The sequence below is a fragment of the Salvelinus alpinus genome, chromosome 9 (assembly GCF_045679555.1).
Source record: "Salvelinus alpinus chromosome 9, SLU_Salpinus.1, whole genome shotgun sequence".
Taxonomy (NCBI): Eukaryota; Metazoa; Chordata; class Actinopteri; order Salmoniformes; family Salmonidae; genus Salvelinus; species Salvelinus alpinus.
The window spans coordinates 49419867-49444637 of NC_092094.1; the positions used below are offsets into that span (position 1 = coordinate 49419867).

A 24771-nucleotide genomic window follows, 5' to 3' on the forward strand; every position below is an offset into this window, starting at 1 on the left:
CACGAAAAGAACAGGCCAGTCTGTGTGCCACAGCAGAGGCTGATGGGCAGCCTTTCCTTCAAAGCAACAAAAAAACCTGCTTCAAAATGAATTGATCTGCACGTTGCAAGTACAGAAATGGTTTTGCTCAGTGGGAAATGAATATCCAGCTGGTGACAACTGTTTGTGACGGCAGCTAGGTGTGCTTATTATTTCTGACGCTATGTCCTGGGAGTCCCTATGATCTGTAGAAGAACCCCGAACATTCTAACGACTCTTGTGTTAGCTAGTGAGCGCCATAGAGCGAAACATGTTACACGTGCGTGTTCTTGGGGGGCCTCCGCTTTTCACAGATGGCTTTTAATAGTTCCTAGCTCAAACCGTTCGGACTCTGCCAACGTTTTTTGTCAAAAAGACCCGGCCTCGGGGCCACTTCAGGATCCGCCCTTGTCTTGCAAACACCGCTCTAACTCAGCCCCCGTTAATCACACGGACTAATGGTTTGCGAATGAAATAGACGAATCCAACGGTACAACCCAGGAGTCTGTAGCTCAAGCACGCAATGTTTTAAAAGAGGTTAGAAGTCCTAAATCACGCGGGGGCACAACGGTGGGAGTCATTGGGTTAAGCTAGCTACAGCAAGCTGCCCTCCGTTATCACAGTTCAGTCATTTTGCACAGAAGTGTGTTTGTTGTAGCAGAAACCGAGGAAGGGTTATGAGTAAAGCTTTGATCCCTGTGACCCCAGGCCTAGATACTGTGTGATGTGTAGCTGCATAGAAAAGCATAAGATTCTATTGGGCCCTTCTCTGAGGTAAATTAGCCAAGGAGAGACACACACACTCTACACTCTCTGTGGTCTAGAGACCTTTCCCTCTCTCTTTCCCGCTCAGACAGGGTGAGGCCAAGCGATGAAAGTGATACCAGAATGACTTTGCTCTCTTAGCTTTTACTGAATATGCATAGGTAGGTGTGTGTGTTCTGGTACTATGGGCTATTGGTTCGCTTACACTGCAACTCCCTCTGTATCAGTGTTTTAGTTGTGTTCTTCACTCCTGTTTGCTGTGTGTGTATTTTGAAGCCCTTTTGCGGTGAGTGTAGTTTGACCTGGTGGGGGGGGTGTTATACTTTAAAAGGCCTAAGGGCAGCACATGCTGAGTGCGAAGCAAACCAACACCACTAGGCTAGAACAAGTCCCTGCCCGCTCAACCTAATCCTAAGGCAGACCCGCCCACTCAGCCATGACTGACAGGTCTTATGACAACCTGAACTTTGAGGAAGTTGGGCCCAGTCCCAAGTCATCCCCTAGGCAACTGTGTTGAACTGCGAGGACTAGGTAAGCATAGGCATATTGCCAATCAGGGCAAGGTGGATCTGTGGGAAACCCAGAGGTCGACGCCTAGACTGTCATTGGACGGTGTGTGTGTGTGTGTGTGTGTGTTCTCTCTCTGTGTTTTACTTGGCAGGAGTGAGGAGCAACCTTACTTTGACAATGTTAACTTTTTTGTAACGCTGTGAACGGCCAGACCAGAACTGGCAGAACCAATTGAGGGATAGAGAGAGAGAGAGAGAGGAAGGTGAGGGAAGAAAATCACGACTAATCAGACTTCCAGTTGGCCAAACACTGTTGCTGGGTGATGATGGGTCACACTGGGTTAGTTTTCCATAAGGAAGCTAGCACCCTGACAGGTCTGAAAGCTGACTGGGGAACAGCTCAAATATATGTTGTGTACACACACACACACACACTGTACAAACATGCTCTTTCCATGACTAGACTGACAAGGTGAATCCAGATGAAAGCTATGATCCCTTATTGATGTCACTTGTTAAATCCATTCCAATCAGTGTAGATGAAGGGGAGGAGACACGTTAAAGAAGGATCTTTAAGCCGCCTTGAGACAGTCGAGACATGGATTGTGTATGTGTGCCATTCAGAGGGTGCCTTGCTGGGTTTGTCACACTCAACAGTAGTCACACTCCCGTGTGTATCGAGAATGGTCCACCACCCAGAGGACATCCAGCCAACTTGACACAACTGTGGGAAGCATTTGAGTCAACATGGGCCAGCATCCCTGTGGAACGCTTTCGACACCCTGTGGACTCCGTGCCCCGCCGAATTGAGGCTGACCTGAGGGCAAAAGGGGGGAGGGGGTTGCAACTCAATATTAGGAAGGTGTGCCTAATGTTTTGTACACTCTGTGTATGTGATCGTATATATACAAATGTAAGCAAGGTTTGAAATGATTGTTTTAGTCAAATATTATATACGTTTGTGCTTCTTGCAGTCAGTTTGCAGTCTACAAATGATTTGTAATTGCGTTCCGGCCGTCCGCTCCAGAAAACATGGTCCCTCGGCTGGATCTTGTTGATTATCCCTGCTCTACAGGCTGCAGGGAGACGCATCCCATCATGCTTCAGCAGTGAGTCAGCGTTGTCACGGAATGGCGTGTGTGTGCACTCATGTCAGCTGGACTGCTGTTGTAACTCTGAGCCCTGCAGTTTGGGACAGGGACAGCCGGAAGGACCAGAGCCCTGTGACTCCCACACACCCCGCCTGCCTATGTCATAACAGTCCTTCTCAGCGTCCCACAGACCTCTCTTAGCCCCCCAACTTGCTCTCTATCATCACACACACACACACACACACACACACAGGACCTACAGCCTGTCCCTTGCTATTGGGGATTGCATGGTGTGTGCGCAAGGTGTAAGTGTTCTCCCCTTGTGACTGAGCGAGGCTGTTTCTGGGGAACAGGCTCACTGATGCAGGCAGATCAGCCCAGGGCTCCTGAGTTGTGTGTGACAGTTATTTTTGTCCCATCAGGTTTGCCATAAGGATCATGAGCAGTGGTGACTGTGTGTGGCCGGACGTGATCTATTTTTGTCCTGCCATAAAGAGTTTAGCTTAGTCACAGGGAGAAAGAAAGACATGGAGAGAGAGACATGACAGGAGGGAGAGAGAGACATGACAGGAGGGAGAGAGAGACATGACAGGAGGGAGAGAGAGACATGACAGGAGGGAGAGAGAGACATGACGGGAGGGAGAGAGAGACATGACGGGAGGGAGAGAGAGACATGACGGGAGGGAGAGAGAGACATGACGGGAGGGAGAGAGAGACATGACGGGAGGGAGAGAGAGACATGACGGGAGGGAGAGAGAGACATGACGGGAGGGAGAGAGAGACATGACGGGAGGGAGAGAGAGACATGACGGGGGGAGAGAGAGAGAGAGAGACGGGAGGGAGAGAGACATGACGGGAGGGAGAGAGAGACATGACGGGAGGGAGAGAGAGACATGACGGGAGGGAGAGAGAGAGAGAGCGACATGACTGGAGGGAGGGAGAGAGAGACATGACGGGAGGGAGGGAGAGAGAGCGACATGACGGGAGGGAGAGGGAGAGAGAGCGACATGACGGGAGAGAGAGAGAGAGAGAGCGACATGACGGGAGGGAGAGAGAGAGAGAGCGACATGACGGGAGGGAGAGAGAGAGAGAGAGCGACATGACGGGAGGGAGAGAGAGAGAGGGCGACATGACGGGAGAGGGAGGGAGAGAGACATGACGGGAGGGAGAGGGAGAGAGAGCGACATGACGAGAGAGGGAGAGAGAGCGACATGACGGGAGAGCGACAGGAGAGGGAGAGCGACATGACAGGAGGGGGAGAGAGAGAGAGAGAGAGAGCGACATGACGAGAGAGAGAGAGAGAGAGAGAGCGACATGACGGGAGAGAGAGAGAGAGAGAGAGAGCGACATGACGGGAGAGGGAGAGAGAGAGACATGACGGGAGAGGGAGAGAGAGAGACATGACGGGAGAGGGAGAGAGAGAGACATGACGGGAGAGGGAGAGAGAGAGACATGGCGGGAGAGCGACAGGAGAGGGAGAGCGACATGACAGGAGGGGGAGAGAGAGAGAGAGATATGACAGGAGGGGGAGGGAGAGAGACATGCAGGACGGGGGAGGGAGAGAGACATGCATGACGGGGGAGGGAGAGAGACATGCATGACGGGGGAGGGAGAGAGACATGCATGACTGGGGGGAGAGAGACATGCATGACGGGGGAGGGAGAGAGAGACATGCATGACGGGGGAGGGAGAGAGACATGCATGACGGGGGAGGGAGAGAGACATGCATGACGGGGGAGGGAGAGAGACATGCATGACTGGGGGGAGAGAGACATGCATGACGGGGGAGGGAGAGCGAGACATGCATGACGGGGGAGGGAGAGAGAGACATGCATGACGGGGGAGGGAGAGAGAGACATGACGGGGAGAGACATGACAGAAGGGAGAGAGTCATGGCTTCAGTGAAAACCCCAGGGTTTGTCCTTGGTGGTTGAGGCCTGTGGGTTTAGGCTGGTTTCCACTGTAATTGGATTAAAGCATGGTGTGTTGCATCAGACCGGCAGACTCTTCTAAAGCACTGGTTTCTCTGCTGTGTCCAGCCCCACCCTGTGGACTCTCCCTCTCTAAATAGGATTACAGGGCCTGTGTCCACCACATGCTGAGAGAGTACTGGGGAGAAGACAAGACCGAAGGAAAGGAGACGAGACAGACAGTTGTAAGTCGGTGGTGGAGATGGTAAAACGGTTGATAAAGGTCCGGGACAAGAAAGACAAAGCAGAGTGATATAAATAGTTTTTTAGAGGATTGGAGGGTGGACTTCCCGTATAGGTGCGGTGGATAGGAAACTAATGGGGACGTCGTCATGGGTGTGTGTGACCGGCCCATCCTGGCTGCCTGTTTTGAACTTGACGGGAAGTGTGTGTGTCGGCCTTTGTTCCTCTCGTTTTTAGTCCTGTAACTTGATTAGACAAGTGGGTGCAATATGTCCATGCGCCCACACACACACACTCACTGACTGTGATGTTGTTCTGGAGACGGGACCATGGCATTCCTGAGATGTCAACATAATGCGTGTCTGATTCCCACGTCTGTCTATGCCCCAGACACAGACCCCACTGTCACATGACTCCATATGAGACCAGAGAACATAAGAGTGGTGGAGGAGGTGGTGGTGGAGGAGGAGGTGGTGAGGGGTAGGGTTGTTGCTGGTGAACGTATTACCGCCACACCGGCGGTCACGAGTCATGAAGGCAGTCAAATTCCACGTGACCGCTTAGTCACGGTAATTAGGCTTCTCCAAGCTCTGATGCTGATGGTCATTAGTAGCCTACCAAACTTGCTAACTGCCTGGTACTCTGCACTTTATTGTCCTTCTAATCACTCTGACATCATTGCAAACGTAATCGAAAATCGAATCAAACACTTCATGAGATCCCATGAGCTCATGTTGCGCAACATTTCTATAGGCTATGCAATTGTGTGAGAAAACAGAGTGATGGCCTCTATTAAAAAGAGGATCCCATCAGCTTTCTATAGGTGAGGCCTACTATATTTATTTCTCAACTTTCCTAATATTAAGCATATTGCTTATATTTATTTAAGTGCATAGATGACATGTATTTTTTCCCCGCTGCCCCTGTTATGAGACCGGTGCATGATAATGTTCCATTCTAAATCAAAACAAAATTCACACATTATGTAGTATATGTAAAGACAAGATTAAATCAAGAATAGTCTGATTGGTGACAAAATTAGCCTATCACTTGTGAATTATATATTATCCCTTGTGAGTCATAGTCGCACACCTGATGTAGCCCAGCCCATAGGCTTATATGTTTTAATAAGGTTTGTATCACAACTAAAGTGGCCAAATAACTTCTTAAAATGAAGCACATGAATCTGCTTTACAATGGGTGTAGAGCCTAACTGGGTGTAGAGCCTAAGCAGCGTGTGAGTCAAGTTTGGGGAAGATACATTTCACCATAAAAATTAACCTTTTGTAATAAAAGCATTAATGCATAATTGCATTTGTGGACACTTGATAATGGTGTTTTCCCGCTAATGGAACATTCACGCTTATATCCTACTACCATGTGTGCATTGCTGCTCTTATAATGTGAAGAAATAGCCAAATAGTTTATCAACATTTGAAGCTAAACGTTCTGATCTGTTGCGTCTGCCACATTGCATGAAAGAAATTGGGGACGCTAGTTGTTGTATAAATTTGCTCTATCACATCCCGCAACTGTCCCAGACTATGTTTTGAATATTTAATTTCTCGCATAGAATAGGTCGACTTTTGTACTATGGGGGATAGTAGATTGACATAGGCTAGTGCTTTGCTGTTCATTAGGCCTACTCATCTTGTTGGCTGATGAAAAGTAAATGTGGACAGTTCTTCCAATATCTTCAATATGCACCTCGGAATTGAATAAGGACGCGGGCAGTTGCGTCCCCAGTGTAGCTGTCTTCACTTGTAGCCTGGGAGAAAGACCCGGTCATGTGACGGAGCAGCACTCTGGGAGAAAGACCCGGTCATGTGACGGAGCAGCACTCTGGGAGAAAGGCACAACGGCCAGTGACCGCAGAAGGAGGTTTTTAGGGTGCATTACGGCCACACAAAGGGGATGCCGCTGTGAAGTTCTAGGCATTATCAAGTGCTTGTCAAATTGTGAATGAGAGACTGATGTAGTGTGTACAGCCTGCGCAAAAAACTAAGCAGAGCTCATGCCTGTCAAGCAACTTTTTTCAAATCATTAGTCGCATCATGCAGCCTTACAATGTATTAAAATCAAAACATATAGCCCAACGTTTGTAGAACAACTAAAGTTACATGAATAACTCTAAATTAAGCATATAGGAATACCTATTGCTTTGTTAACGACTCAACACAGAATAGCCACGTGCGCACTCCCTCAAATCATTTCTATTTTACTCATACATGTTCAATTGCATTCTTCATACTATAAAATCTTGTCTGCTAAATGAACTAGTGATTCCCACAGCCATTTGGCATAGCCAGATCAGGACCTAACATAAGGACAAGTAAGAGTATGCTATTCTGTTCTTTTGAAATAGACTACACATCACTGAGTACCACTCGTCATATTGTCAAGCATGGTGGTGGCTGCATCATGTTATGGGCATGCTTGTCATCGGCAAGGACTAGGGAGTTTTTTTTTTAGGAGAAAGAAAAACAGAATAGAGCTAAGCACAGGCAAAATCCTAGAGGAAAAACCTGGTTCAGTCTGCTTCCCAACAGAGAAATTCACCTTTCAGCAGGACAATAAGCTAAAACATAATGCCAAATATACATTGTAGTTGCTTACCAAGATGACATTGAATGTTCCAGAGTGGCCTGGTTACAGTTTTGACTTAAAATTGTCTTGAAAATCTATGGCAAAACTTGACAATGGCTGTCTAGCTATAATCAACAACCAACTTAACAGAGCTTGAAGAATTTAAACAAGTAATAATGTGCAATCCAGGTGTGCAATGCTCTTAGATTCACCCAGACAGACTTAATCGCTGCCAAAGGGGATTCTAACACGTGAATACAGGGGTGTGAATGCTTATGTAAATTGTTTATTTGTTTTTCATTTTCAATACTTCTACCAACATTTCTAAAAACATGTTTCAACTTTGTCATTATGGGGTACATTTTGAAATCAGGCTGTAAAACAACAAAATGTGGAATAAGTCAAGGGGGTATGAATACATTCTGAAGGCACTGTATCTCCCTGTTGAACTCGTAATAAACCGGATTGATTTTTTATCAACGACTGCTCTCCTTTTGGTTCCCCTGGGAAATTCCCATTACACACACACTGCATGGCGAGAGCTTGTAATTATTCTCAGACAGTTCAGCTAGCATAGCCACCAGAGGCTAACTGCTAGGAACCATGTCTCAGGCCCATTTGGAGAGAGAGACTCACACAGACACACTCACATACAGTCAGACACACACACATAAAAAGAGAGTAAAGATGAGAATGGGGAATGCGGCGTCTCCTCCATCTCGCCATTCCTTGTGTTATCGTCTTCATCTGTCTTCCTAGGAGCCCAGTGGAGTCCAGAGGGCCAGACCACTTAGCCCCGTTTAATGAGCCAATAGCTCACCGGACCCCCGTCATTAATCACCCAGAGACACATTCTCTCCTTTCACCTCCAGCCTCTTATCGCCAGCCCTGTCCACCATTAACTACCCTCTCAATCTCACCTCTCAATCTCACGGCGGGTAGCCTAGTGGTTAGAGCGTTGGGCCAGTAACCGAAAGGCCATGGAGAAGAGGCCAGGGAGCAGCTAAAGGGCCATATGTATGAGAGTGAGTGCATGTGAACAGCACACAGACCGTGTGTTTCATTAGAGGGGCTCTGGTGTGTAAGCCGTCAGTCAGAGACGTATCAGTGTTTACACACATTTTCTCTAGGGGATATCACAGGCCTTACAGGGACTGTCTACACGTGTGTGTGTGTGTGTGTGTGTGTGTGTGTGTGTGTGTGTGTGTGTGTGTGTGTTTTACAGAGGGGGCTGAGGAGCAGCTCTTCAACATGGACCAACGATCTTGAAAGGCTCATTTACGTTTTTCTTTGCGTGCCCTAAATAACATGGCCCTGGCTGCTCTGCTAATGTGGGATAGTGCAAGATTTTGGCAATTAGGAACTTTCAAACTGCATACAAGATGAATTTGTCTCCCAGTGTCTGTTGGAAAGCAGAATGAACCAGGTTTTCCTCTAGGATTTTGCTTGTGCTTAGCTCTATTCCATTTCTCTTTATCCTAAAACAAACCCCCTAGTCCTTGCCGATGACAAGCATGCCCACAACATGATGCAGCCATCCCCATGCTTGAAAATAAGAAGAGTGGTACACAGTGATGTGTTGCATTTGCCCCAAACATAATGCTTTGTATTCAGGACAAAACGTGTATTTCTTTGCCACCATTTTTTTGTAGTTTTACTTTAGTGCCTTATTGCAAACAGGATGCATGTTTTGGAATATTTTTATTCTGTACAGGCTTCCGTCTTTTCACACTCATTTAGGTTACGGTTGTGGAGTAACTACAATGTTGTTGATCCATCCTCAGTTTTCTCCTATCACAGCCATAAAACATTGTAACTGTTTTAAAGTCACCATTGGCCTCAAGGTGAAATCCTTGAGCAGTTTCCTTCCTCTCCGGCAACTGAGTTAGGAAGGACGCCTGTATCTTTGTAGTGACTGGGTGTATTAATGCACCATCCAAAGTGTAATTAATAACTTCACCATACTCAAAGGGATAGTCAATATCAGCTTTTTTTTTAAAATTATTATTATTTTTTAAATACTCATCTACCAATAAGGCACTGTATTTAGAAAAGATAATGGACCTATATATTTCTAAATAAGATTTGAGAATGAACAATCGCCTAAATAAAAGCTAGAGTCAGGGAGAATCTAAAATGTTTGGTCATCGACTGCACCGTTGGCCACACCCATGGCCAGGCCCTCGCCACGCCCACCACCTAAGCCCCATTTTTATGAAAGAAAATCCCTGACATGTAGCGAAACACTTGGTTAGCGAGTGTTAGCGAAACACTTGGTTGTCATCGTTGTACAAGGAAATCCTGTTTTTCAATTGAAATTCCAGAATATGATGACTGATTTAAAGACAGAAGTTTCCAATGAGTTGAAGTCCTTTTCTTGTCTATTTGGGAATCATTAAACCTTTTATATTAACATTAGTAATGGAGAAAAAATCGAAAGTTACATATCGGGATATTATTGTTGACGATACATCGTATGGTTTTGACAATATTGCAATATTATTTTTGCGCTCGTTTGCTGTACCTGCACAAACTCCAGTATTTTTCCTTTATAGCTTGTTCTCCATCTTCTTTTAAATAGGGAGTCAAATTGTTTTTTTAGCTTTTGTATTTCCATGACTGATCAGAACTCGTTTTCTCATGGCTCTCTTGTCACTGCAGCAAACATAAGGTGAGCAATATGTTTGGAACATCGAATCGCAATAAAATCACAGAATCGAATTGCAATACATATAGAATTGTGAGAATCGCAATTACACTTTTGTTTTGGCCATCTGGCAACTATCCATTGTTAATCACACAACACATAATGTTCTGTAAACACCAACCCGAGAGGCTTGTAGGAAGTCACAACCTCAACTGCCCCAAAGTCAGTGTCACAGCAACCTTATCAGTGTGTCCTCGGCGAAGTCTGGCGTCAAACTGGAACCAAAACATTGCAGACATTTGATGCTGGCAGTTGAACAGGTAAAAGGTAGGAACATCGTTACAACAGATAATTCTAGAGTCATACAGGAAAATAATTAATGAAATTGTGTGTGACCATGCTTGTGTGTGGGCGATATGGCGTAAAAATCGGATCTCGATTTTTCAAGCCTATGGACGATTCACAATATACACTGAGCGTACATTAGGTACACCCTCCTAATATTGAGTTGCGCACCCTCTTTTGCCCTCAGAACAGCCTCAATTTGTCGTAGCATGGATTCTACAAAGTGTCGAAAGCGTTCCACTAGGATGCTGGCCCATGTTGACTTCAATGCTTCCGACAGTTGTGGAAAGTTGGCTGGATCTGCTTCTGGTGTTGGAACATTCTTGGTGCACAAGGAAAACTGTTACGCGTGAAAAACCCAGCAGCGTTGCAGTTCTTGACAAACTCAAACCGGTGCGCCTGGTACCTACTACCATACCCCGTTCAAAGGCACTTAAATCGATTGTCTTGCTCATTCACCCTCTGAATGGCACACATACACAATCCATGTCTCAATAGTCTCAGGCTTAAAAATCCTTCTTTAACCTGTCTCCTCCCCTTCATCTACACTGATTTGAAGTGGATTTAACAAGGGACATCAATAAGGGATCATAGCTTTCACCTGGTCAGTCTATGTCATGGAAAGAGCATGTTCCTAACATTTTGCACACTCCATGTACATCTCATAGTTTTCTCTAATTTAAGCTTTGTCGCAAAATGAAAGGTCAATACACTGCAGTCCAAACAGTCAGGAATAATCTGATGACTCGAAGCCTTCCACAACCATATGACCCACTAATTATGTAATTATGTAAGTTACATAAACTTGCTTTTTTTTGCAATGATCACTGACCTGGCTTTCAAGTCCGTCTACGAAAATGCCCTTTTTTGCAAAAATAAATATATATATATAACCGTAACGGTAACCATGCACGTCCACTAATAATGACCAACTTCTGGTAGCAGGCGTTCTAGAAAATGAACACAGGTCTCATCAACACTCTCTCAAGCACAAGCCCACGTGCTAGTGAGTAGCCAGCTAATATTCATATTTGAAGTCTAGCCAACTTGGATCTATTTGCTTGCTAACAAGGTAGAAGACGTGAACTGTTATGAATACACCCCCCTGTCCGTCTCCCAACTGTTTCAACAACACGGCCTGTTCACTTTGTTTTAGACGTTGAGATCAAGCGGCCTGTCTGGTTAAGATGCTGATTTCTCAGAATGACAACGAGTTGCCAATTCCTTATATAAATGCCTCTGTATGTTCATTGCACATAAAAAAAACTGACTAGACAGTTAGCACGTAACAGTCTGACTGAAATGCTGCTAAAGGTACGTGGTAGACCTACCGGAGTGTCGCGCCCGCGACAGAAACTGAGCATTAATTTTCCACATTCATGTTCATTGATAATCCCGTTTTTTTTGTTTTTTTTTGTAGGGTCTGCCCTTCTACATTTTGAGAGTTGGGTATTGTTTGTTTTTTTAAGCCACCTTTCCTCTATTACAGTAAAAGCAGAGGTGATGTTTCGTCTTCGTTGTTGAGTGGCGAGGGGAGGGGCTTGGTGCCTGCGATACAGGCATTTTAGAGCGTCACGCAAAAACATCAATTCGAATGAATCAAGTGAGCACTGGGTCAGGGGTTTGGCCTGCTCTCTTTGGTGAGCTCATCTTTAGCTCAGTGCTGGAGTGTAGTAATTCCTGCTAGACATAGGCCTAGTCTATATACCCCACCCAGTGAGCACAATACGTTGAAAATACGTCTTTTCGATATCTTTTCAACGGCTTTTGCTCATAGGGCACTGCAGTCTTTTCCCTAGTTTAAATTACAACCGGGGTCCAAAGGTCTCCAAAGCAACAGCCTGGGTCTCATTGGTTTGTCACTGGATAGATTATTGGGTGGATTTAACCACCTTTCACTTCTCTCTCTGTCATGGCCTGAATTAAAGGCTACTTCCTGTCTGATGCTTAGGCCCATACGTGACGTTTATTTCCTGCGAATGTGGTTACTTACCATCTCACACAGCCAGAGAGCGATTTCACACCTGCAGGAGCGGAAAATATTTTTGGTGTCTCGGACTGTACTAGCAAATCTCACTAACTTTAAATATATATATATATTTAAAAAAAGATGATGAAAGTGGCCATTTTAGGCCCTTTTTAGACTTATACATGCCTCCTGTAAGACCCTGATCTGTGAATCGTACATGATAAAGACAGCATAATGGTCTCAATATACTCCTTATAGTGTCCTCAAGTATGTGTAGATTCTGTGAAAAAAAGTCATTCATTTTATTCAGCATAAAAAATATGAATATCTCAAAACTACCCTTTTTTGATTTTGCTTAGTTTTAGGCATATTGTTTGTAATGATCTTCAAACGTGTCACATTTCCAGAGTGGGCTCTCTGGTACTTTTAATGACATGACCCATTTTATAAATAGAAATTGGCATTATAGGTCATTAACCAATCACAGCCATCCATTTCCAGAGCAAGCTCTCTGCTAATTCTGAAGTTATGAAACATTTTATGAGCACCATGCAACAACACAGTGAGTGGGAAATTGATTCAAAGGGAACTCGCTCTGTTGGTGATTTTGCTGAATGTGCCAAACGTCCTTCCTCCCACTGAAGTTCCTATTTGAGAATTGCCAAAACAATACCAAAAATATTTTCCACTTCTGCTGGTGTGTAATCGCCCCATAGCTATAGTGTGTGTGTGTGTTATGAATCTGATCAACCTGTAAAGTGTGTGTGTGTATGCGGCAGTGTCACTCACTCGTTCCCCCACCCTATGTTCTGTAGGACGTACTGCATTTTGTGTGTGCACGTGCACAGCGTTACTCCCCATCCTATATTCTCTCTCTCTGTGTGTGTGACTGTCTCCCCATCCCCACCCTGTAGGGCATTGTGCTCTCCTTCCTCCTCATTGTGCTGTAGGCCTGCTCTGCCCTGCTACAGTACGGAACAGGAGGAACCAGGAACACCGAGTCACTGTTTACACCCTCACTGGGGGAGGGAAAACACTGAGACGCACAAACGCAGGAAGTTATGTTTTCTTTTTTGTGTGTGTGTGTGTTTCTCGTGTGCGGGTATCAGCACGAAGCAGCAGGCGTCAGTGTAACAACACGTCTGTCTCTCTCTGTCGGTCTGTCACTCCTCCGTCTATCTGGGGAACACAGCTTAACCACTTTCCACTGCTACACTCAGAAGCAGAAGTGGAACTAAAGGGGCGAAAGGTAGATAAATTAGTCAAAGCTCAATACACTTAGACACACACACACACACACAAATATGATATTGAAAGTTCGACTCCCACCAGGGTAGTAACGTTACAGTCAGCCATGAACTCTGAATATTTTATACCAGCTAATTAAACAGATCTACTGCAGAAGCTGCTAGCTGAAATCTCTCTCTGTCTCATTGGCCAGGGGGAAAGACGGAGCATTGAGGACCTTGATCAGTAGGTTCCGGTGTGTTCGAGCAGGGCTGGAGCAAAAGCCTGCATTCCCAGCAGCGCTCTCCAGCACGTTGTCCTCCCCTGACCCAGCCAGATCATCAACAGCTGTATTTCATATGTCTGTGAACTCATTGGAGGTCACTGGACCGCACGGCACCCAGACCGCCCCAGAAACGGCGTCAAACACGCCGCCATCCGACCGTTACGTAAGCGCAGGCAGCTAAGAGTCCAGCGGCGGCCGTGCATGTGCAGTGACCGATGAGGGCTGGCTCCCTGTGCTGTAGCTAGGCAGATTAGGAGTTATCGGCAGGGAAACGTAGCACTCTCTACTTTGACAGGTTGTATAGGAATTCAGTTAGGTCTAGTTCAGGGATGGGCATCTTTGATGGGGGTGGGGGCCACAAAAAATCGGGACTCATCACGGGGTGCCGCAGTGGCTCGGCACCCCGTGGCGGGTCCGCGTACTCACAGCCGTACCCACGCGTTCAGTCAGAGCCGGCCCTAGTCTTTTGGGGGCCCTAAGTGGATTGTTGTTGCGCGCAAAACATTTTAGTGGCCCCCCTCTTGACAGCGGAAAGAAAAAACGTAATTTAAATTTAAACATAAACTTAAGGTAATTTCCTGCACTTCTACACATTTTGCCATGGGGCGAAGAGAAAAGGTTTCAGTTTTAAAGCAAGTTTGCTGCAATTCTACTCAATTTTGCATGTGGCAGAGAGAAACATTTGCCGTTTCACAGGTAATTTCCTGCTGTTCTACAAATTTTGCCGTAGGGTGGAGAGACATGTTTGGAGATTTGAATATGACATCTGAGTGAGAGTGGCTAACAAAATCGATGGGTGCCCCCCGTCCCCATTGTATCTGCGGGCCTACAAAAGGATGGCAGGCCGCCCGTTGCCCATCCCTGCACTAGAGACGTCTTGTGACATGCCCTGTCTCTGACATTTTAGTGTTGAATTCAGGAAAGGTATCGTGTGGGACGTAGCCCTGCAAAACACCTACACACACACACCCCTCCTTGTCATGTCTCGACACATCCCGTGTCCATAATGTGTTCACAAAACATGCCATCCTTCTGTTTTCTCTCTCTGTGTCTGTCTGACTGTGTGTTTGTGTTTGCGTGCGTCTGTGTTGTGGAGTTCCCTAGCCACTTGGGTCCTACCCGTTCAGTGTGTTGGGATCTTGGTCTCTTTGCGGTTGTGAGTGCTGTCTCAGAACACATGCCTCACAAGGTTCTAGAAAAAAGTTCCCGTTTGTTACCACAAAGTACACCGCCGAGAGCTTCGACTTTCATTCGATTTTCTGCGTTAATGGTCCCGTTAGTCAGCCCTTCATCAAATGAGCGTATGTTCTATTCGTGCTTCATAGCACAAGGTCTTGAATGCAGTGGGTGTCTGTCTGTCTATTTTATGGCCTTTTTGGTAAGTAGCTGATCGGTCGTAGCCAATTTAGGTTGATTGCAAGGGTGTATTATTGTTATTATCCCTGACTTTGCCACTAGGGGGTATTAACACCCGGGAGACTGAGGGAAGAAGAGAGGTGGAAAGGGCTGGAGGGAGAGGAGAGAGGGAGGGGTAAATGGAGAGATCTGTCGGGCGCGAAATCTGATCTCGCCGTTGCGTAGTCTTTTGCTCCCGGGCCTTCCCCCAGAGTGCACTGGTTCTCTCAGTGTTCTCCAGTGTCACGTGACTTAAGTCCAGCCATCAAAACCAGTGATATCAGACCGAATACCAGCGTCATTCAGCTTCTCTTATGGCCCCTCGTTCCCTTTCCTCGTCTCCTTTCCTTCATCACATGACTACAATTCCAGCGCCTACCAGCAATAGCAGGCAGCATACTAGACAGCATGTCAGCCGGTCAATACATAGAGATCCTTTCTCTGTCTGTGTTCATGTCTCTCTCTGAGCAGCCAGGCCATACCAGACAGACAGACATAAATAGCTTTTGCTCTCCTCCTCTCTTCTTCTCAGTCTCCCTCCCTGCCGTGTCATCTCCTTTCCTAACCTCATTTCCATTCCTCGTTACCTTTCCTTGATTCCGTGACGACTCCAGTATAGAACATAGCCTACAAGCCATCACAGATGCAGTACCGCTTGGAACCAATGAGTGGCGCCAGAGCACAGCGCTACCATGTTCTGCTGCAGTCTAGACCAGGGTTTCCCAAACTCGGGAATAACCAATAACAAAATAACCAACTCACCACGGGCTTTGATTTATTTGAATCAGTTTTGTAGTGCTAGGGCCTCAGTTGACCTGCTCAATTGTCCCTAGAAGGAATTTTCCTCTGATAGATTTGAATTGCGTTCAATTTCCTGAGCTGTCGGACTGGGAATCAACATGCAAATTGACCTAAAGTCCGTAGTCGTTAAAAACTATTTGAATTACATGGATGCCCGAGGCTGATGCCCGTATAGACCATAACAAATCAGAACCCTCCCAAAAAAGGGTTACTAAAGGCATTGATATGGGCCCTCTGAAAATATGACCCTCAAATATGACCTTCGGTTCTCCAGACAAACCAGCACCACCTAGAGTCAATTTGTTGGTCCCAAATGGCAACCTATTCCCTATTTAGTGCACTACTTTTGACCCGTGCCCTATGGGCCCTGCGCTATATAGGGAATTAGGGTGCCGTTAGGGGACGTGCCCAAATATGTAACGTGAACCCTGGTCCGAGGCAGAAAATACAATAAAGACAAGACTTTTCCGTCCCCGGGCCCAGATTGTCATATTTTCCCCTAGACAGCGGCAGACTAGGCCTATACAAATCTATAGGTCCTTCCATTTGCTACCCCTGTCCTGGTCTCTACTGCGCTATTGTGTGTGTGTGTGTGTGTTTTTAGTCAGTACCACCAGGCTATCAGACAGTGCTGAGTACTGTGCCGATCAACATACCTGGCACATAGTGTGCATGGTGAGACTGGGCTCTGCGCTGTGTATTCCTGGAAAGCCTGTGAGGGTGGGGGGTGGGGGACCGGGGACTGCGGCGTTCAAAGCTTTCTCTGGGTCTTGGCTTGTCTTTCTGCTTGTAAACCTCCCAGCCCAGGAACTGTCACTGAGGGAAGGAGAGAAAGAGCTGCTTTTTCTTCTGACTTCGGGGGGCCAAACTAACAGAAAGCAGGGGACGTGTCTGGCTAGGAATGAGGATGGATGATGGCAGTGGGAATGATGATGACGACGGTCGAAGATGTTAACCGGGGAAGAGAGCGCCAACTGACTGCTTGGGTCATTAGCATGCAACCACAAGAGCTCACTGTGCCGCTCTTCCAGAACACACAGCAGGAAGGAGGGAGGGATAGACGGCCATGGTGAAAGGGATTTAATGACGGGGATGAATGGCAAAAGAGGGAAGGCATGAAGCGAGGGATGGGGAACGTCAGGATGATTGAAGAGATGGACAGATGAATGGAGGGAGGCCTGAACAACGTCAAAAGACTGGCGGAAAGGAGGAATAGAAGGATGGATGGAAGCAGGGAGGGGTTTGTGTTTTAGAGTTGCACAATAACGGTCTGGCTAATGGTTTCTGTGGTCTGCAGTTCCTCCTTCCCCTAGTCCCAGTATTGCGTAACTCTGCAATGTGTGTGATTGAGCAGCAGTGTCGGTGCCAGCCTGCTCTTATGGTAATAAATGGCCCACTGCAGCCAGCACTAAGAGGTCTGCAGGAGAGAAAGAGCACACACTCACACCGTACGGAGACGTGCCCGCGCACACACACTCTTACACATACACTGTCCCTAGTACACACTGCTCCACAGGAGGTGCCATTTATTACTTACACACACAATTTAATACACATACAATTTAATACACACACACTGTAATACACAGACGCACACAATTTAATACGCACACACAGTATTTTTTATTTATTTTACCTTTATTTAACTAGGCTAGTCAGTTAAGAACAAATTCTTATTTTCAATGACGGCCCAGGGGCACAACGACAGATTTTTACCTTGTCAGCTCGGGGATTCGATTTTGCAACCTTTCAGTTACTGGCCCAACGCTCTAACCACTAGGCTACCTGCCGCCCCAATATATATATATATATATATAATATATATATATATATATATATACACACACACACACACTGTCCCTAGTACACACTGCTCTGCAGGAGGTGTCATTTATTACACACACACACACACAATTTAATACAGACACACGCACACTTTAATACACACACATGCACGCTTTAATACACACACCTTTAATACCCACACACTCTTATACATACACTGTCCCTAGTACACACTGCTCCAAAGGACGTGCCATTTATTACTTACACACACACTGTAATACACACACAAACAAAGTGTAATACTCACACACTACACACACACGTAACGGCAGGGCCTTTGAGAGATTTGGTGAGCAGCAGAGAGCCAAAAAGATTACATCATCAACCTCAGTCTTAATGCACATCTCTCCATCTTTCCATTCACCAATACATTGTTCCAAACCTCTCTTCCATCCTTCCTCCCCTCTTAGCATCCTTCTCTCCATCCAGCTCAGAGAGATTCTCAGAACGAACAGGTACCAGTTCAAATACTTTACAATTACTTCCTTCCCACTGGACACAGATGTCTATTCCACGTTCAGTTCCACGTAATTTCATTGAAATGATGTGGGGAAAAAATGTAGTTTCAACCAGTGGGGTTCCTTTCCTTCTTTTCCTTCTTTCTTTTCTTTTCCTTTTTTCTTTTTTTTTCTTCTTTCTTTCCTTTTCCCTCTTTCTTTTCTTTCTTTCCTTCCTTCCTTCTTTCTTTTCTTTCCTTCTTTCTTTCTTTCCTTCCTTCTTTCTTTTCTTTCCTTTTTTCTTTTTTTTTCTTCTTTCTTTCCTTTTCCCTCTTTCTTTTCTTTCTTTCTTTCCTTCTTTCTTTTCTTTCCTTCCTTCTTTCTTTTCTTTCCTTCTTTCTTTTCTTTCCTTCCTTCTTTCTTTCCTTCCTTCTTTCTTTTCTTTCCTTCCTTCTTTCTTTTCTTTCCTTCTTTCTTTCTTTTCTTTCCTTCTTTCTTTCTTTTCTTTCTTTCTTTCTTTCTTTTCTTCTTTCTTTCTTTTATTTCCTTCTTTCTTTCTTTTCTTCTTTCTTTCTTTTCTTTCTTTCCTTCTTTTCTTTCTTTCCTTCTTTCCTTCTTTTCTTTCCTTTTCCTTCTTTATTTTCTTTCCCTTCTTTCTTTTCTTTTCTTTCCTTTTCCTTCTTTCTTTTCTTTCCTTTTCCTTCTTTCCTTCTTTCTTTTCTTTCCTTTTCCTTCTTTCTTTCCTTTTCTTTCCTTTTCTTTTCTTTCCTTTCTTTTTTTCTTTTTTTTCCTTTTTTTTATTTTTCTTTTCTTCTTTTCCTTTTTTCTTTTCTTTTCTTTCCTTTTCTTTCCTTTTCCTTCTTTTCTTTCCTTTTCTTTTCTTCTTTTCCTTCTTTCTTTTCTTTTCCTTTATTTTATTTTTCCTTCTTCACTGATTGTACTTGATTTGGGGGACATATCTAGCGTAGCCTATATTCTCTGTATTAGAACCCCACTTGTACCAATGCAAAATGTATGACATGGCAAGGCTTTAGTTGCGTTAAATACAAACCCCCCCACATGATAGTCACCACTAGCTGGCCACCGCCCAGTACCCTGCCTTGAACTTTAGTCAAGGTCACTAGCCGGCTACCACCCGGTGGCTTGCTGCCTATGTACATAGACATGGAATCACTGTTTACGTACTGTTTTACCCATTTTTATATGCATATACTCTTTTCTAGTCAATTCCTATCGTATTTAACTATTGCTGTGCATGTACTATTCTATCCTACATATTCTTCAGCTATACGACATATTCCACATTCTATCCATATGCTGTCTACATGTCGGAGAGTAATGTTTGTTCTACATAAGGCTATTTTTAGCTGAACGTTCCAAAACGTTGTGTCCTGCTGAACGCACCCGTGCTCATGAAAGGGACATGTGTATCTTACACACACACACACAGTTGATGAGGAGCTATGGGTTTAGCAGGCATTACTGGATCCTCTGCCTATTCTTGGCTCCAATCAGGCGCTGACAAGTGTTCGCTCGGAGTCTGTGCTCTGCCCTCTCCCTATAGCATACAGGAGGAGAATATAGCCTGCGAGATAGGAAACGCACTTGAAACATGAGAGGGATGCTTGCGCTCCGTGTCCGTCGATGGAAAAACAGCCACGGCAGTATGGATACTTTTCCATGACTGGAAAGAGGATGATGTGTTTTTGTGTGTGCATTGATCTACAAAGGAATCTATATTCGGTGGTTGAAGTTCGAAGTGCGCAAATCATCTGAGTAATGTGAGATATCGATATAGAGTGTAGTACAATCGAGAAGCTTTAAAGGCTCTGTGCAGTCAAAAACATGATTTCCTGTGTTTTCACTGTGTTTCCACACACTGAGGATGGAATAATACTGTGAAATTGTGATAATGATGATGAAACACTTTTGGTATAAGAGCTGTTTGAAAAGAATGGCTGAAATTTCTGCCTGCTTTGGTGGGAGGGAGTTTTGGCCTCCCATGGTGTCATCACCATGCGGCCATTTACAGTGGGGAGAACAAGTATTTGATACACTGCCGATTTTGCAGGTTTTCCTACTTACAAAGCATGTAGAGGTCTGTAATTTTTATCATAGGTTCACTTCAACTGTGAGAGACGGAATCTAAAACAAAAATCCAGAAAATCACATTGTATGATTTTTAAGTAATTAATTTGCATTTTATTGCATGACATAAGTATTTGATACATCAGAAAAGCAGAACTTAATATTTGGTACAGAAACCTTTGTTTGCAATTACAGAGATCATACGTTTCCTGTAGTTCTTGACTAGGTTTGCACACACTGCAGCAGGGATTTTGGCCCACTCCTCCCTACAGATCTTCTCCAGATCCTTCAGGTTTCGGGGCTGTCGCTGGGCAATACGGACTTTCAGCTCCCTCCAAAGATTTTCTATTGGGTTCAGGTCTGGAGACTGGCTAGGCCACTCCAGGACCTTGAGATGCTTCTTACGGAGCCACTCCTTAGTTGCCATGGCTGTGTGCTTCGTGTCGTTGTCATGCTGGAAGACCCAGCCACGACCCATCTTCAATGCTCTTACTGAGGGAAGGAGGTTGTTGGCCAAGATCTCGCGATACATGGCCCCATCCATCCTCCCCTCAATACGGTGCAGTCGTCCTGTCCCCTTTGCAGAAAAGCATCCCCAAAGAATGATGTTTCCACCTCCATGCTTCACGGTTGGGATGGTGTTCTTGGGGTTGTACTCATACTTCTTCTTCCTCCAAACACGGCGAGTGGAGTTAGACCAAAAAGCTCTATTTTTGTCTCATCAGACCACATGACCTTCTCCCATTCCTCCTCTGGATCATCCAGATGGTCATTGGCAAACTTCAGACAGGCCTGGACATGCACTGGCTTAAGCAGGGGGACCTTGCGTGCGCTGCAGGATTTTAATCCATGACGGCGTAGTGTGTTACTAATGGTTTTCTTTGAGACTGTGGTCCCAGCTCTCTTCAGGTCATTGACCAGGTCCTGCCGTGTAGTTCTGGGCTGATCCCTCACCTTCCTCATGATCATTGATGCCCCACGAGGTGAAATCTTGCATGGAGCCCCAGACCGAGGGTGATTGACCGTCATCTTGAACTTCTTCCATTTTCTAATAATTGCGCCAACAGTTGTTTCCTTCTCACCAAGCTGCTTGCCTATTGTCCTGTAGCCCATCCCAGCCTTGTGCAGGTCTACAATTTTATCCCTGATGTCCTTACACAGCTCTCTGGTCTTGGCCATTGTGGAGAGGTTGGAATCTGTTTGATTGAGTGTGTGGACAGGTGTCTTTTATACAGGTAACGAGTTCAAACAGGTGCAGTTAATACAGGTAATGAGTGGAGAACAGGAGGGCTTCTTAAAGAAAAAGTAACAGGTCTGTGAGAGCCGGAATTCTTACTGGTTGGTAGGTGATCAAATACTTATGTCATGCAATAAAATGCAAATTAATTATTTAAAAATCATACAATGTGATTTTCTGGATTTTTGTTTTAGATTCCGTCTCTCACAGTTGAAGTGTACCTATGATAAAAATTACAGACCTCTACATGCTTTGTAAGTAGGAAAACCTGCAAAATCGGCAGTGTATCAAATACTTGTTCTCCCTACTGTAGGTGCACTATGTAGAAATCTCTCCACCATTTCCTGGTTGCAAAAATTCTAATAGTTCGCCCAATTTCAATTTATGTGACAAAACATGGTACAATGATTCTCTACACTATACTGTCTAAACCGCTGTGAAATATACACTGCTCAAAAACAATAAAGGGAACACATAAACAACACAATGTAACTCCAAGTCAATCACACTTCTGTGAAATCAAACTGTCCACTTAGGAAGCAACACTGATTGACAATAAATTTCACATGCTGTTGTGCAAATAGAATAGACAAAAGGTGGAAATTATAGGCAATTAGCAAGACACCCCCAATAAAGGAGTGGTTCTGCAGGTGGTGACCACAGACCACTTCTCAGTTCCTATGCTTCCTGGCTGATGTTTTGGTCACTTTTGAATGCTGGCGTTGCTTTCACTCTAGTGGTAGCATGAGACGGAGTCTACAACCCACACAAGTGGCTCAGGTAGTGCAGATCATCCAGGATGGCACATCAATGCGAGCTGGGGCAAGAAGGTTTGCTCTGTCTGTCAGCGTAGTGTCCAGAGCATGGAGGCGCTACCAGGAGACAGGCCAGTACATCAGGAGACGTGGAGGAGGCCGTAGGAGGGCAACAACCCAGCAGCAGGACCGCTACCTCCGCCTTTGTGCAAGGAGGAGCACTGCCAGAGCCCTGTAAAATGACCTCCAGCAGGCCACAAATGTGCATGTGTCTGCTCAAACGGTCAGAAACAGACTCCATGAGGGTAGTATGAGGGCCCGACGTCCACAGGTGGGGGTTGTGCTTACAGCCCAACACCGTGCAGGACGTTTGGCATTTGCCAGAGAACACCAAGATTGGCAAATTCGCCACTGGCGCCCTGTGCTCTTCACAGATGAAAGCAGGTTCACACTGAGCACATGTGACAGATGTGACAGAGTCTGGAGACGCCGTGGAGAACGTTCTGCTGCCTGCAACATCCTCCAGCATGACCGGTTTGGCGGTGGGTCAGTCATGGTGTGGGGTGGCATTTCTTTGGGGGGCCGCACAGCCCTCCATGTGCTCGCCAGAGGTAGCCTGACTGCCATTAGGTACCGAGATGAGATCCTCAGACCCCTTGTGAGACCATATGCTGGTGCGGTTGGCCCTGGGTTCCTCCTAATGCAAGACAATGCTAGACCTCATGTGGCTGGAGTGTGTCAGCAGTTCCTGCAAGAGGAAGGCATTGATGCTATGGACCGCCCGTTCCCCAGACCTGAATCCAATTGAGCACATCTGGGACATCATGTCAAATCAAATCAAATGTATTTGTCACATACGCATGGTTAGCAGATGTTAATGCGAGTGTAGCGAAATGCTTGTGCTTCTAGTTCCGACAAGGCAGTAATAACCAACAAGTAATCTAACCTAACAATTCCACAACTACTACCTTATACACACAAGTGTAAAGGGATAAAGAATATGTACATAAAGATATATGAATGAGTGATGGTACAGAACGGCATAGGCAAGATGTAGTAGATGGTATAGAGTACAGTATATACATATGAGATGAGTACTGTAGGGTATGTAAACATAAAGTGGCATAGTTTAAAGTGGCTAGTGATACATGTATTACATAAAGATGGCAAGATGCAGTAGATGATATAGAGTACAGTATATACATATACATATGAGATGGGTAATGTAGGGTATGTAAACATTATATTAAGTGGCATTGTTTAAAGTGGCTAGTGGTAAATTTTTACATAATTTCCATCAATTCCCATTTTTAAAGTGGCTGGAGTTGAGTCAGTATGTTGGCAGCGGCCGCTAAATGTTAGTGGTGGCTGTTTAACAGTCTGATGGCCTTGAGATAGAAGCTGTTTTTCAGTCTCTCGGTCCCTGCTTTGATGCACCTGTACTGACCTCGCCTTCTGGATGATAGCGGGGTGAACAGGCAGTGGCTTGGGTGGTTGTTGTCCTTGATGATCTTTATGGCCTTCCTGTGACATCAGGTGGTGTAGGTGTCCTGGAGGGCAGGTAGTTTGCCCCCGGTGATGCGTTCTGCAGACCTCACTACCCTCTGGAGAGCCTTACGGTTGTGGGCGGAGCAGTTGCCGTACCAGGCGGTGATACAGCCCGACAGGATGCTCTCGATTGTGCATCTGTAGAATATGTCTCGCTCCATCCACCAACGCCACGTTGCACCACAGACTGTCCAGGAGTTGGCGTATGCTTTAGTCCAGGTCTGGGAGGAGATCCCTCAGGAGACCATCCGCCACCTCATCAGGAGCATGCCCAGGCGTTGTAGGGAGGTCATACAGGCACGTGGAGGCCACACACACTACTGAGCCTCATTTTGACTTGTTTTAAGGACATTACATCAAAGTTGGATCAGCCTGTAGTGTGGTTTTCCACTTTAATTTTGAGTGTGACTCCAAATCCAGACCTCCATGGGTTGATAAATTTGATTTCCATTGATATTTTTTGTGTGATTTTGTTGTCAGCACATTCAACTATGTAAAGAAAAAAGTATTTAATAAGAATATTTCATTCATTCAGATCTAGGATGTGTTATTTTAGTGTTCCCTTTATTTTTTTGAGCAGTGTATTTTCCATAAGCCAAAATATTGTTGTTTCAGCTGTTTGAAGCTGGTGTACAAAACCGAAAACAAGACGCAAAAATAAAACTTGAGAACGGTTAGCATAGAAATAGCGCACATAGAACATATCTACCGCTTCTTAGGCTTGCTTTCAATGAGAATGACAGATCTATAACTCACATTTCTATGTGAATTTGGTCAGCTTGCCCCAAAAGTTACATATTTGCAGCTTTAACTCACATTTCTATATGCGTTTGGTCAGGTGGCCCAAAAAGTTACATTTTGCAGCTTTTATAGACCAATAAGAAAGAGTTCCAAAGCTCTCTGCCAGTAACAGCTAATTTTCAGTGTTCCCCCTCCCAGACAGTCTTTGCAAAACTCTTGCTTGAGAAATTCCTCTTTGCTAAGAAGCAATTTTTTTCTGTTTGACCATTTTCATTGAAAACAATCACATCAATGTACCTATTTGTTACCCAGAGAGTATTTGATATTG

At 45.2% G+C, this 24771-nt stretch overlaps 1 protein-coding gene across 1 annotated transcript in view; it reads left to right on the forward strand.

Annotated features, from left to right (window-relative positions):
• LOC139530267 (MOB kinase activator 2-like) overlaps positions 1 to 24771 on the forward strand; it is a 93748-nt gene that overhangs the window by 16575 nt on the left and 52402 nt on the right. The window lies entirely within an intron of this gene.